At 37.4% G+C, this 12,738-nt stretch overlaps 1 protein-coding gene across 1 annotated transcript in view; it reads right to left on the bottom strand.

Moving 5' to 3' along the window:
- Positions 1-12,738, bottom strand: part of LOC109095820 (polypeptide N-acetylgalactosaminyltransferase like 6) — a 170,665-nt gene that overhangs the window by 131,337 nt on the left and 26,590 nt on the right. The window lies entirely within an intron of this gene.

Below are 12,738 nucleotides of genomic sequence, written 5' to 3'. Positions count from 1 at the left end.
ACAGGGTGTAAAAAGTGGAGCTCTAGAAGGTCTAAGAGGCCCCATTTGATCTACAATTTACCCATTCTCACAGACAGACCCCTGATAACAGCTCTTTTCACTGCCGGCAGGTGCTAATGCACTGGGGATGCACTAGAACGAATGGATTGATGAACGCTCAGAGAGATGGATTCAGGAAGCCATGCTTCTGACATACATGCAGAATAAGTCTACATGCCTTTTAGTGCTTTGTCTTTGTGCAAGTTTCACCATGGAAATGCTTCAGGTAAACAAATTGGAAATGACAGAGACTATTCACTCAAAATTAATCCGGCGAAAACAGAGATTTTTAGGGAAATGATTTGGAGTGCTACTTAGCAGAGTGGATTAGGGGAGGCAGGTGCTTGGATTCCAGTAGCAGCTCTAAGGATTTGGGCGGCTTTTTCCCACTGTGTTTGTGAATAATTTAAAAACAAACACATTGCTTTATTAGGGTGTCACAGAGTTTGTGGGGGAAAAAGTTAAGAACACAAGCACATCTGAGTTTGTCAAAGGGGAATTTCACTAGAAGAATGTGACATCGACTTGACAATAGCAAAAAAGAGAATTGCTGGCAGCAATGTTGGATATCACTCTCCCATAGGGACGCAGAGGCTTCTGATGGTAAGACTTTGTAGTAGAGCACAGGTGAAGCTTGCCGAGGTTATTAATGTAGTGTTTCACTTAAAGGAATGGTTGATTGCGATTTCATTTATTTTTTTACGTTAGTTAGTCTGTATTGTTGCTGTTTGAGCATAAACAATATCTGCAAAGTTACAACACTGAAATTTCAATGCAATGCTTATAAAAATGGCTCGCAGGGACTACGTTGAGTTACTTCCTGGGATTGTAGCATCACAAACCCTGAAATTTACATAAACCTCGCCCCCAGGAATACGCAAAAAAGAGGGTGAGGCCATGCTGCGCTGATTTAGAGAAGAGGAAGAGTTGTTGCCATGCTGTTAAAACTAGGGGTGCATGAAAACACCTATTTATATATGAATCACGATTCTGTCTTCTAACGATTCTAATGGATTCACAAGTTTCAAAATCTACGTTCTAAAACAACGGTTCTTAATACTGTTCCTTACGTCCCCCTGCTCTGCATCTCTCTCTCTCTCTCTCTCTCTCTCTCTCTCTCTCTCTCTCATTCCGATCATCAGCTCATGCTTGCACAGGTTCTGCGCAATCTTCTTCACTAATATTCTCTTGGTCTCAATCAGGCTCAAATTGATAAGCAATATTGACAACGTCATTGTTTAAAATACAGCCGAAGCACATGTGCTGAGCTGAGGGGTTGGACGTTTAGACACGCACTAGGCACGAATCTAGAGAACACACTGGACCAGCTAACCAATCTCAGCCCATCGTGTATTTCTGAGGGAGGGGCTTCATAAAACTAGGAACTGTGCCTTTTGGTACAGGGTCACACCTGTACAGAATGGGAGAAAATGGTCACATAATTTTTTAACACTTAAGTCAGCATGAAAACACTGATGTGGCATTGTCACCTGAATGAATGACGTTTAACTGCATCATCAGCTGAAATAATTGAAACAACTGATTAAAGTTGCTTTTTGAGAAGCACTATAATTGACAGATGTACGCATATGGTAAGAATATGGCTAAAACCCAAGAAAAGCTGAAACACTCAAAACCCACAGGGCCTCAATTTTGCAAAGCCACAGCGCAATTTATTTCTCCATGTCCTGTATATAACTCACTTTTACAATACAACAGTATTCAGTTACATTCTTCATTTATGATGGCCTACATCTGGGGCTGAAGGAAGTTGTCTGTTCTCAAGAACTAGACATATTAAAAAGAAAAAGAAAAAAAACACATTTGATGTAAAAAAAAAAGTAGAAAAGTAGAAAAGCACAGCAGTCCAGTGTTTCTAATTTTCTTCTTGTGTTCCAGAACAGTGAGGTTAGCAGCTATTTATTAGACACAGAAGAGCTTTGAAAATAAGGTATTTTACACTTTAGTCTCCTAAATGTTTCTCGTTTTTACCTATTTTTCCCACACAGTAGTTTTCTGGCATGCCATCAAGCTCTGCTTTCCTCACATTGATTACAATAATTTTAGCAATTACTGACTCGGTCCAGACTGGAGTGGGGTGGCTCACGGCACAGTGTGCTGCCTAATTAAAAGTGGTCAACAAAGTGCAGTGGTGGATGCCGCTTTCAAAAGCGTCACTGCCTTCAGTATCCAATTCTTATGGCTGCTCTAAAACTGAAACATGTAGGAGGAATTTCAATGTTCCCCATGGTACAAAGAGACAGGGAAGAGATAGCAGAGCCTTTTGATTTCTTTTACAGTTGTGAAGCACATGTACATGCATGACTTTTTTTATTTTATTTTTTATTCAAATCTATGATTTTTTATTACAATTAATTGAATATATATTTAAGATTTCAATTAGACCTGTCACCATTAACTAGTCATGAAAAGGGACAGAATTCCATTGATAATGTTTACTTGTTTTTTATTTTTTTTGCAACCGTTTTAAAACCAATTACAAATGTAATGTAGACTACATAAAGAATATGGCATGATAAATAAATAAATAAACACACACATATTTTAATACAATTTTCATGTCAGTTCTATTAAACCAGTAGAAAACCATTCTTAAAGACAGTTTACTTTGGATATATTGCTGGATTAAACGCTCAGAATGCAGGACATTTGTTTTTCTCTCAGGATGTGAAATGCAGACTGAACATAAGAACAAGGAACAGAAATTCCTCAAAATAATTTCTTTAGTGTTCCACAGAATGTTTGAACGACATGAGAGTAAATGATGACAGAATATTGATTTTTGTGTGAACTATCACTTTAATAACCACATTTGGACAAGTAATAAGGCTACCACTGTAACACTTCTGTTTTGTTTTACTGCCACACGTTTGATCCTGCAAAAATCTTTGTACTTGGATTATCTTTGTTTTTGTTTTTACCAATAAAGTTACACTGCATTTAAATCATGCCTACTTGTTTCCCTGACCTCTCCGTGACAACGACATTACCAAATGAGAAGTTAACTTGAACCCTGAATTGTTCTGATCTTGATTGTCATCCTGATCTTGAGATACAGTCAAGATGGTGAATATGGCATTCAAACATATTAAAGGTCTGGTTATTGTAGGTGCAATTGTCTGAAAGAGACTTGAGGCAAAACTGAATGGAATATGGGACAAACAATGACTGAAGTATAAAGGAAAATGAGCGTATAGCCAATTAGTATGAATAAACTTGTGTCATCAAAGAACTACTTGAATCTGAACATAATGGCCATAGTGATTTGACTCTTTCAGAAACATAACATTCAAACTCTGTCTGTAAGTGAGGTGTGCAAGGTAAAGGCCTTTTTTTCAACCCCACATTTGCAATTCTCTGCTGTTTTTCTCCTCCCTTCCTCATCGCCCTTTCTCTTTTTTTTTTTTCTCTGCAGATAAGCAAGCAGATGTTTTATACACTGCCAGCACCGCTATCTAATTATGTCGTTTAGCAGCGCTGTCCAAAATCCCCATTGCCGGAGCTCTTTTTCACAGCTTCCTCCTCAGAGCTTGTTTTCAATGTCCTGAGTCCTTTCTGTCAGCCGCCACTCCTCTGCTGGCATTGTGATTGCTGGTGCTCTATGCGCTTTGTTTGATAAATAGAATTCTTCTCTGAATGGCCTACAGTAGGCGTCAGCAGTGGTGAGACTGAACTAAGCGAGGTTCCATAAACAGGCACTGCTGATGAGGACAAGGACAGTTTAAATTAGCCTTTTGTGTAGCTGTCAGGAGCTATTCGATCAAGCTGTCTGGCATTTGTGAGTGAATGCGTGTATGTGTTGGTGTCAGAAGGCCGTACATCTAAACATCACATTAAGTCAAGACATGAGTCTAAGTGTCATCAACAGCATCAAAGTAACACGTTCTGTGATGCACTGGGAATTCACTTCTCTGTGGTTGTCTCTAAGGAATGAGAACAACTGTGACAAAAGAAGAACTATCAATGTAAAAACATTGGATGTCCACTGCATGATACATCATTATCTGAGAATACAGGATCATCTCCAGTAGGTCCAGCTAATGAGAACATCTGCACATAAGAGCATTCCTTTCACATCACAAATGGAACATAGTGAGTGATGAGTTCAAACGATAAAAGGAAAAAGACATGTCCAGTGGAGCAGGAACCATTGTGTTCTGATTAACCACATCATTTGCCCTGTGTCTGCCGCAAGAGATCAGCGAGCACATCTAGTGCACCTGTGAAATAAATAAGCCCCATTACAATGATACAGACAAAGATGGGAAAAATGGAAATGTCTGTTCAATCTGACATCAGATCTGTGGCCGGAAACATAAACCTCTCAGACTAGTCTTAAAAAGTTAGTCATATATTCTTTTTTTCTTCTTACTGGTAATACTGTAACTTTTTTAAGTAAGTGATAAAATGGTAAATTGGTCTAATTTGAATCCAAAAAGTAAGACTGATTACCTCTTGGGTAGCTGCTAGTTGGTCAAACTAGTACTTAAGACACATTTGTAACATAGTGACTATGTTTATGCAACTGGCCCCTGTTTACAGTCATAAATAGGTCATGACATGATCAGTAGAGAAGTTTGAATCATGTTAGTCTGTAAGAGTCAGAGTTTCAGTAATAATGTATAAGTTCTAATACAGTACGCGATCAGAAAATGTGACTTTGCAAAATTCACATTCACAACACAGGAACAATAGATAAAAAAAATCTTTAAAATATCGTAACCTCATTTTAATGTTTACGAATTCAGATTACTCTAAATTATGGCCATTAGTCACTCTCTGCAAATATACTGACCAAAAGAACTTTGAGTCAAGCCAAGTGAAATATTCTCAAAGTTCAAATAACAGCATTACATACATACATTATATATATATATATATATATATATATATATATATATATATATATATATATATATATATATATATATATATACACACACTGCTGCAAGATCAAGAACTTTTGAACGGTAGTAAATTTAGAGTGGAAAAACTCTCAACAGCAGTAGGAGAACTGAAGTATTGGTCTAATGGATATTCGGCCGCTGTGAAATACGGTGATGCTCCAAACTTCACATGCTGCTGAGTTAGATTTTTACATTAACCTCCAGTGCCCTGTAGGGAGAGGGACTCCAGATCTGATGCTGTTCAGCATGAGCAACATCCACCTCCTCTGGAGAGAGATTTAACATCTGCTGAAATTACAAGAGAGTATAGAGCCAGCCACTGTGATTATCACACAAACACACCTAGCTCCCATTATTCAATTTATGAAACATTCCTGATGTTCACAGCGTGTCTGTAACTTGATTAATTCCAGGGCTTTTAAACTTTATTTCTTTTTATGACTCTATTCATTTGGGCAGGTCTCATTTACCCAGAATCATCCTCATGAAATTAAAAACTCGAAATATATTTTTTCTCTCCTCTGTGGCCTTTCGTTCTCTCTCACTTTCTTTGTTACTCTGTCTCTTTGAAGTGCTTCCACATTATTTTCAAATGCTGTTCTAACCCTCTATAAAGGGGGGATTAGAGACAGTAATACCTATAGTGAAGAACTGGAAAATAGTACATGGAAACAAGGAAGACTTTTATGAATTTATGAAACCACAGAAAACAATCTGTACTAAGAAAGAAATAAAAGTATATAATTTAGTAGTCCCAGCCTCAAACAGCACACCCGCAAACTGCCCATGAGCTACTGATGATCTGTCCGATACAAAATACAGAGAAAAATTGGCAAGTGTTGGCTAAAATGACTTCCCATAGCACATCCTGCTGCCATCTATTGCCCAGGTAAACCACTCTCATGTACCTGGCCAGCCACCTGATCTAAAAGAAAATGTGATTCATCAGACCAGGCAACCTTCTTCTATTGCTCCATGGTCCGGTTCTGACACTCACATGCCCATTGTAGATGCTTTCAATGGTGGAAAAGGTGCATCAGGGACACTCTGACCAGCCTGAGGTTATGTAACCCCATACACAGCAAACTGCGATGCACTGTGTGTTCTGACAGCTTTCTATAATGGTCAGCATTAAGTTTTTCAACAGCATTAAGTTTTCAGACCATACAGGCTTTATTTCACTCCCCACATGGACCCTGACGTCCTTCCTTGCAGGGCTCTGAACCGGTTCAAGGAAAGAAAACAAAAACCGGAAACGAACAAAATTTTGACAGGAACAGAACCAGAAATAGAAACTAAATCAAATTTTATAGTTCCGAACAGAATCAAAAATTTGAAATGGCCATTAACCGGTTAATAACATTATTTTATCGTTCCATTTAATTATTTGAAATTTGCTTTCTACCAACCTTGAATTTCAGTAGTACGGCCTATGCAAATGTGACGCTGAAGCCAACGAGTGAAATGTCCGCTCAGCTGTGAACTCATCATAGTGAAGTCGCAATGGCAATGCACCACCCTTAGAGTTTATCTGTGTAAAAGTGTAAGATGAATAGTGTAAGATGAATTCAGCAGATCACACGCACCTGCAGCGGTTCTGTGAATGGAGAAAAAAGAAAAACTATAGGCTTACATAAAAAGGAATATACACTAAATATATTTCACTTAAATCATATTGACAGATTAACGAAACAAAAGAAAAAATGTGTTAAATTACGGTTCATTGTGATATGTTCCAAAGTTTTCAGAAAGGAAAACAAAACAGCAGAGTGTAGTTTTCTTTATTTTGCAAAAGCTTTTTTGGATTGACGTTTTTTAGCCTAAACCTTATAGCCTAAACTCCCCATCGGTACAGAAGCTTATAAATCATACAGAATGTTTTTTCTTTTTTATATATATATATTTTTTTTGAGATTGTAAAAATGCACTAGTTTTCTGTGAAGTGTAGGTTTAGGTGTAGTGTTGGTGTAGGGCGACATAAAATACAGTTTGTACAGTATAAAAAACATGCCTATGGGGAATCCCCATACTGTATGTGCTCTCAAATGACTGTTTCCATATATGCTCTCAAATGGCTCAAAAAGGTGATTTTATCATTTTAATCATTTCATTGAATACATGGTTGCAATGTAGATTAAAAATGTTTAATGTAATATACAGTTCAAAAGTTTGAGGTCGGTAAGTTTATTTCATTATTTATTTATTTATTTACTGTAAGAAGAATGTAAGAAGTCCCTTATGCTCACCAAGGCTGTGTTTATTTGAACAAAAATACAGTAAAAACAGTAATATTGTGACATTTTTGTCTTTTCTAATACGCTAATAATTCTATTCTACTATACTGTTTTACTAAAAAAAAAAGATATTTAAACATGAATATAGAAAAAAAAATCAATGTGAACATACTGTAAATAATACAAGAAAATAATAACCTGTAAAATCATTGTGAAAATTACATACATTGTCTAACACTATCATCTTCTACACAATTTAAAGCTATATTGTGCAATTGTTTGCTACAACGAGCCTTTCTGATAAAGAATTAGTAATTTGTTGTCTTTCTAGCCTTTTATGTAGACTGAGTTAAACACGTATCACTGATTATTTATTTTAAACATCACATAAAATCGAAAGAATCCTTTCTATCTAAGCTGCCAGTTCTTGTCAAGAATATACTGCAATGTCGACCAGACTGTATGGCGACAGTCAAACTCTGGCTACATGACACCAGAAATAAAGCAGTACATGCTTGGCTGACCTAAGACCAGTGCTACCATTTCTTTTACAAATATAAGGGCTAGAACATGACAAGGCGGCTGGCTTCAGATCAGCAATTTAATGCAAAAAGAGTCATATCTTTGGATAAAATTAGGGATACGTGCAGAAGATAGTGAGCACAGCGTCCCTGATTCCACTCTCTGTGATCACATCATTACCACTGACAGTAATGGCTGCTGCATAGAATATCAACACAGACTGATATGTTGAATGATTTTGATTAGAGGCAAATATGCCACACTGTGAGCTTTGAAAATCTAATTAGCCCAACTGAATGTAGAGTTCAACAACAGCTGAAAAGCTTTTTCCCTGCACGTTTAAACACGCTGTGCTCAGCCTCTTCTCGACTTTTCTGTTTTGCTTTTGCTTTTTTTTTTTTTGTTCAAGTGTCTCACTGTTCCAACTTCTTTGGCTTCAAGCTGAACCACATCTGCGATCTGAGCACAAGAGCCTTAATATGGTGCTTTCTTGTTATTACAGAGCACTTTATTACTTTATGCTGCTTGGTTTTTATTTCTAAAAAAGCCTTTCCCAACAAATAATACAACTTTGTAGCAGGAGCACCTTTGGCAACTCCAAAATGAAAGTGCATTCATTATATTTTAACAGTGTTTTATTGCAAAATAAAACTGGTTTATAATTGCTTTTCTTTGTAATGCATTATTCATGTTCAAGATTTCAAAAATTAATCATAGATGTGCATTCAGACACATTGTCATGCAAAGTTGCATGCAGAGCAACACAAGCACACTCAGTCAGTGACTGGGATTGACAACCTTAACGGGTGGGACTCTCGATGTGACAGACAACTGCTCACAAAGCACATAGTGTTACCGTTCTAGAACACTGTTAACTTGCAGAATAACATTCAGAATAGATCAGGGAATGAATGAAAGTGGAAATAAGAGAAGTGATGATTTCTGGAGATTAATCCTAAACTAATCTGATTAAGAGGGCTACAGGTTAAAACTAAGTGACAAACAACAACAAAGAACTTTCTATTCACATTTAGTATTTTTATCTATTAATCAAATCTAGAGAAGCTGACATACAAAAAGTAGATTTTTTTTTAAAAATCAGCTCTCAGAGAGAGTATGGCCTTGGCTGAACAAAGCAACTCGGCAGGAGAACAGCACAACGAGGACCACTGCCTTCTTGCTATCACAGAGGGAAAGAGGAACCCTCACACACAGCAAACAGTGAGAAGAGCCAGCAGGGTCACCTATGGGCACACTCGGTAATGAGCACACGCTGTAGTGGTTTTGGAGTCTCCATATGTAACGGCAGCACCTCAAATCACCTTGAATAATAATTTTTACAGTACATGTGCGCTTACTAGTTAATCATCAGTAGAAGTTATGGTAAAAATCTGAACTACCACATGCTATTTCTTAAAAAGAAATTCAGAAACTATTCCACCAGAGTATGTGAGCGGAGTGTAGCGCCAACAATTTCCCCTCCACGCTCCAAGCATTCAATTATCACTGCTCCCCGGCTAAATTATTTCACTATGCTTGAAAAATCAAAGTTCTGTTCAGAAATTATATTAAACTAAAAATAAATGTATAATACTAGAAGAATAGTTTTAACATGGTTTATCTGAACACTACAATTAGCCCAAGTCCATATTAAATGACTGCTTAACTCGCTTAGCTTACTTGTCTGTGCAACGTCTCTCTCTCTACTATGGCAAGGCTGAGGGTAGTTACTTCATAAACAGAAAGAATATGCTGTAACTTTTCCATTTTTCTTCATTCCTGAATGTATGCGCATGATCTGTACGTTACAGGTATCTCAACAAAGTAGAATGTCGTGGAAAAGTTCTTTTATTTCAGTAATTCAACACAAATTGTGAAACTTGTGCATTAAATAAATTAAATGCACACAGACTGAAGTTGTGATGATTTTGGCTCACATTTAACAAAAACCCACCAATCTCAACAAACTAAAATATGGTGACATGCCAATCAGCTAATCAACTCAAAACTAAGTTTTCCTGAGCCTTCAAAATGGTCTCTCAGTTTGGTTCACTAGGCTACACAATCATGGGGAATACTGCTGATTTGACAGTTGTCCAGAAGACAATCATTGACACCCTTCACAAGGAGGGTAAGCCACAAACATTCATTGCCAAAGAAGCTGGCTGTTCACAGAGTGCTGTATCCAAGCATTTTAACAGAAAGTTGAGTGGAAGGAAAAAGTGTGGAAGAAAAAGATGCACAACCAACTGAGAGAACCGCAGCCTTATGAGGACTGTCAAGCAAAATCGATTCAAGAATTTGAGTGAACTTTACAGGGAATGGACTGAAGCTGGGGTCAAGGCATACAGATGTGTCAAGGAATTTGGCTACAGTTGTCATATTCCTCTTGTTAAGCCACTCCTGAGGCGTCTTACCTGGGCTAAGAAGAAGAAGAACTGGACTGTTGCCCAGTGGTCCAAAGTCCTCTTTTCAAATGAGAGCAAGTTTTGTATTTCATTTGGAAACCAAGGTCCTAGAGTCACATGGACTGAGGCTGGGGTCAAGGCATCAAGAGCCACCACACACAGTTGGAAAATGAAATCAGCATCTTCAAAAAGCTGGTCATCAGAAGGAAGCATGAAGTGCTCCTAAATTTCTTGATTAACGGGTGCAGTGACTTTGGTTTTCAAAAAACACAATGGACCAACACCAGCAGATGACTTAGCACCCCAAATCATAACAGACTAAGGAAACTTTAAAATGGTGTTCAAGCAACTTGGGCTATGTGCTTCTCCACCCTTCCTCCAGACTCTAGGACCTTGGTTTCCAAATGAAATACAAAACTTGCTCTCATCTGAAAAGAGGACTTTAGACCACTGGGCAACAGTTCAGTTCTTCTTCTTCTTTGCCCAGGTAAGACACCTCTGACATTGTCTGTGGTTCAGGAGTGGCTTAACAAGAGGAATACGACAAATGTAGCCAAATTCCTTGACACGTCTGTGTGTGGTGGCTCTTGATGCCTTGACCCCAGCCTCAGTCCATTCCTTGTGAAGTTCACTCAAATTCTTGAATCAAGTTTGCTTGACAATCCTCATAAGGCTGCGGTTCTCTCAGTTGGTTGTGCATCTTTTTCTTCCACACTTTTTCCTTCCACTCAACATTCTGTTAACATGCTTGGATACAGCACTCTGTGAACAGCCAGATTCTTTGGCAATGAATGTTTGTGGCTTACCCTCCTTGTGAAGGGTGTCGATGATTGTCTTCCGGACAACTGTCAGATCAGCAGTCTTCCCCATGATTGTGTAGCCTAGTGAACCAAACTGAAAGACCATTTTGAAGGCTCAGGAAACCTTTGCAGGTGTTTTGAGTTGATTTAGCTGATTGGCATATCACCATATTCTAATTTGTTGAGATAGTGAATTGGTGGGTTTTTGTTAAATGTGAGCCAAAATCATCACAATTAAAAGAACCAAAGACTTAAACTACTTCAGTCTGTGTGCATTAAATTTATTTAATACACAAGTTCCACAATTTGAGTTGAATTACTGAAATAAATTAACTTTTCCACAACATTCTAATTCATTGAGATGTACCTGTATTTTTGTTATCTGAATGCTTATTAATAAGTAAATTCTGTTATTTTATATCTATTCATTGGAGAATCATGAAAAAACAGGCATCACTGTTTCTACAAAAATATTAAGCAGCACAACTGTTTTTAACATTGATAATAAGAAATATTTCTAGAGCAGCAAATCAGTTGTCATGGATATGTTCTTTCAGTTATGCATTTTGAGTTTGTTTTCTGTCTCTGTTGTAGTCCTGCCTGCCTTAATTTGTCATTTGTCATCATAGTCACTGATTTGATTTCATTATTCTGTCCAGTGTGTTCCCCTTGTTTACCTTAGTATATGTTGCCATTTTCACTTCTCATTTTTCTGGTCACATCAGTGTAGACATCAGCGTTAATGCATATGTCTATGTTACAGTTGTGTTTAGTTTGTCTGCCTTCTTTGGATTAATCTTTGTGTGGATTATTAAAGACTTTTGAACCTGATGATCTTCTGATGAGTGTGACATCACAATATTATAATGATTTCTAAAGGACCATGTGCCCCTGAAGAGTGGAGTAATTGATGCAGAAAATCCAGCTTTGCCATCATAGCAATAAATCACATTTTAAAATATTAAACTGTAATGACATTTCACAAATCTACTGACCTCAAACTTTTGAATAAATAAATAAATAAATAAATAAATAAATACTAATTTCCATGTTTAAATTTAATTTTTAATGCCAGACTGTCAATGTGGTCTCAGCATTTTGGATCTCACTGTATGCACACATATATGTTTATGCCAGTGTAAAGCCTTTGTTCATGTGCAGTGGAACAGTGAGAGGACAAGTGAAGGTTATTAAAGGGAGATCAAAGCTGTGTTTGCTGTAAGACACTTTGTTTCAGTTTGAGCTGCTTCCTGTTTTCTCAGACACTTTGCTAAAACTCCAACTGTCTGGAAAAAAAGAGCACGTCGTATCAGCTTTTGATGCTTCAAAACATCAAAAAGGTTCGCTTTCAAGCAGAAAAGGTTTGTTTGTGTATGTCTGTTTGTTTTATCAATTATTGAATGGGAATATACGGTCATCTCAAGTAAGCAGGGAGAAAACTTGCTACAAATGAAAACAGCTTTCTCTCTCTCATTTCAGATATTTGTATGAGAAGCCTTTGATGAATTAGTGAGATGTTTAAAAGCAGAGAAAGCTTCTATCCAGAACACAAACACACGTCTGACTTGGACATTTTTAATGCTTTATATTACCAATTAACAGTTTTTCTTTCATACCATCTCACCTTCGGTGTCAGTGTGAGGTGCTAGTTTCTGTTCCTGGCTCCACACAAAGTAAAAAAAAACTTGCTTTACTTTAAAATCTTGTGACTGGTACCACAGCTCATGGCAAGGCTACAGCAGTAGTGTCTGTAATAATTAGTGCAGAAATACACTCTCACGGTTTCAGAGGTGTTATAGTTGGTCAG

The sequence above is a fragment of the Cyprinus carpio genome, chromosome A1 (assembly GCF_018340385.1).
Source record: "Cyprinus carpio isolate SPL01 chromosome A1, ASM1834038v1, whole genome shotgun sequence".
Lineage (NCBI taxonomy): Eukaryota > Metazoa > Chordata > Actinopteri > Cypriniformes > Cyprinidae > Cyprinus > Cyprinus carpio.
This window is presented reverse-complemented; position numbering and strand designations above follow the sequence as displayed.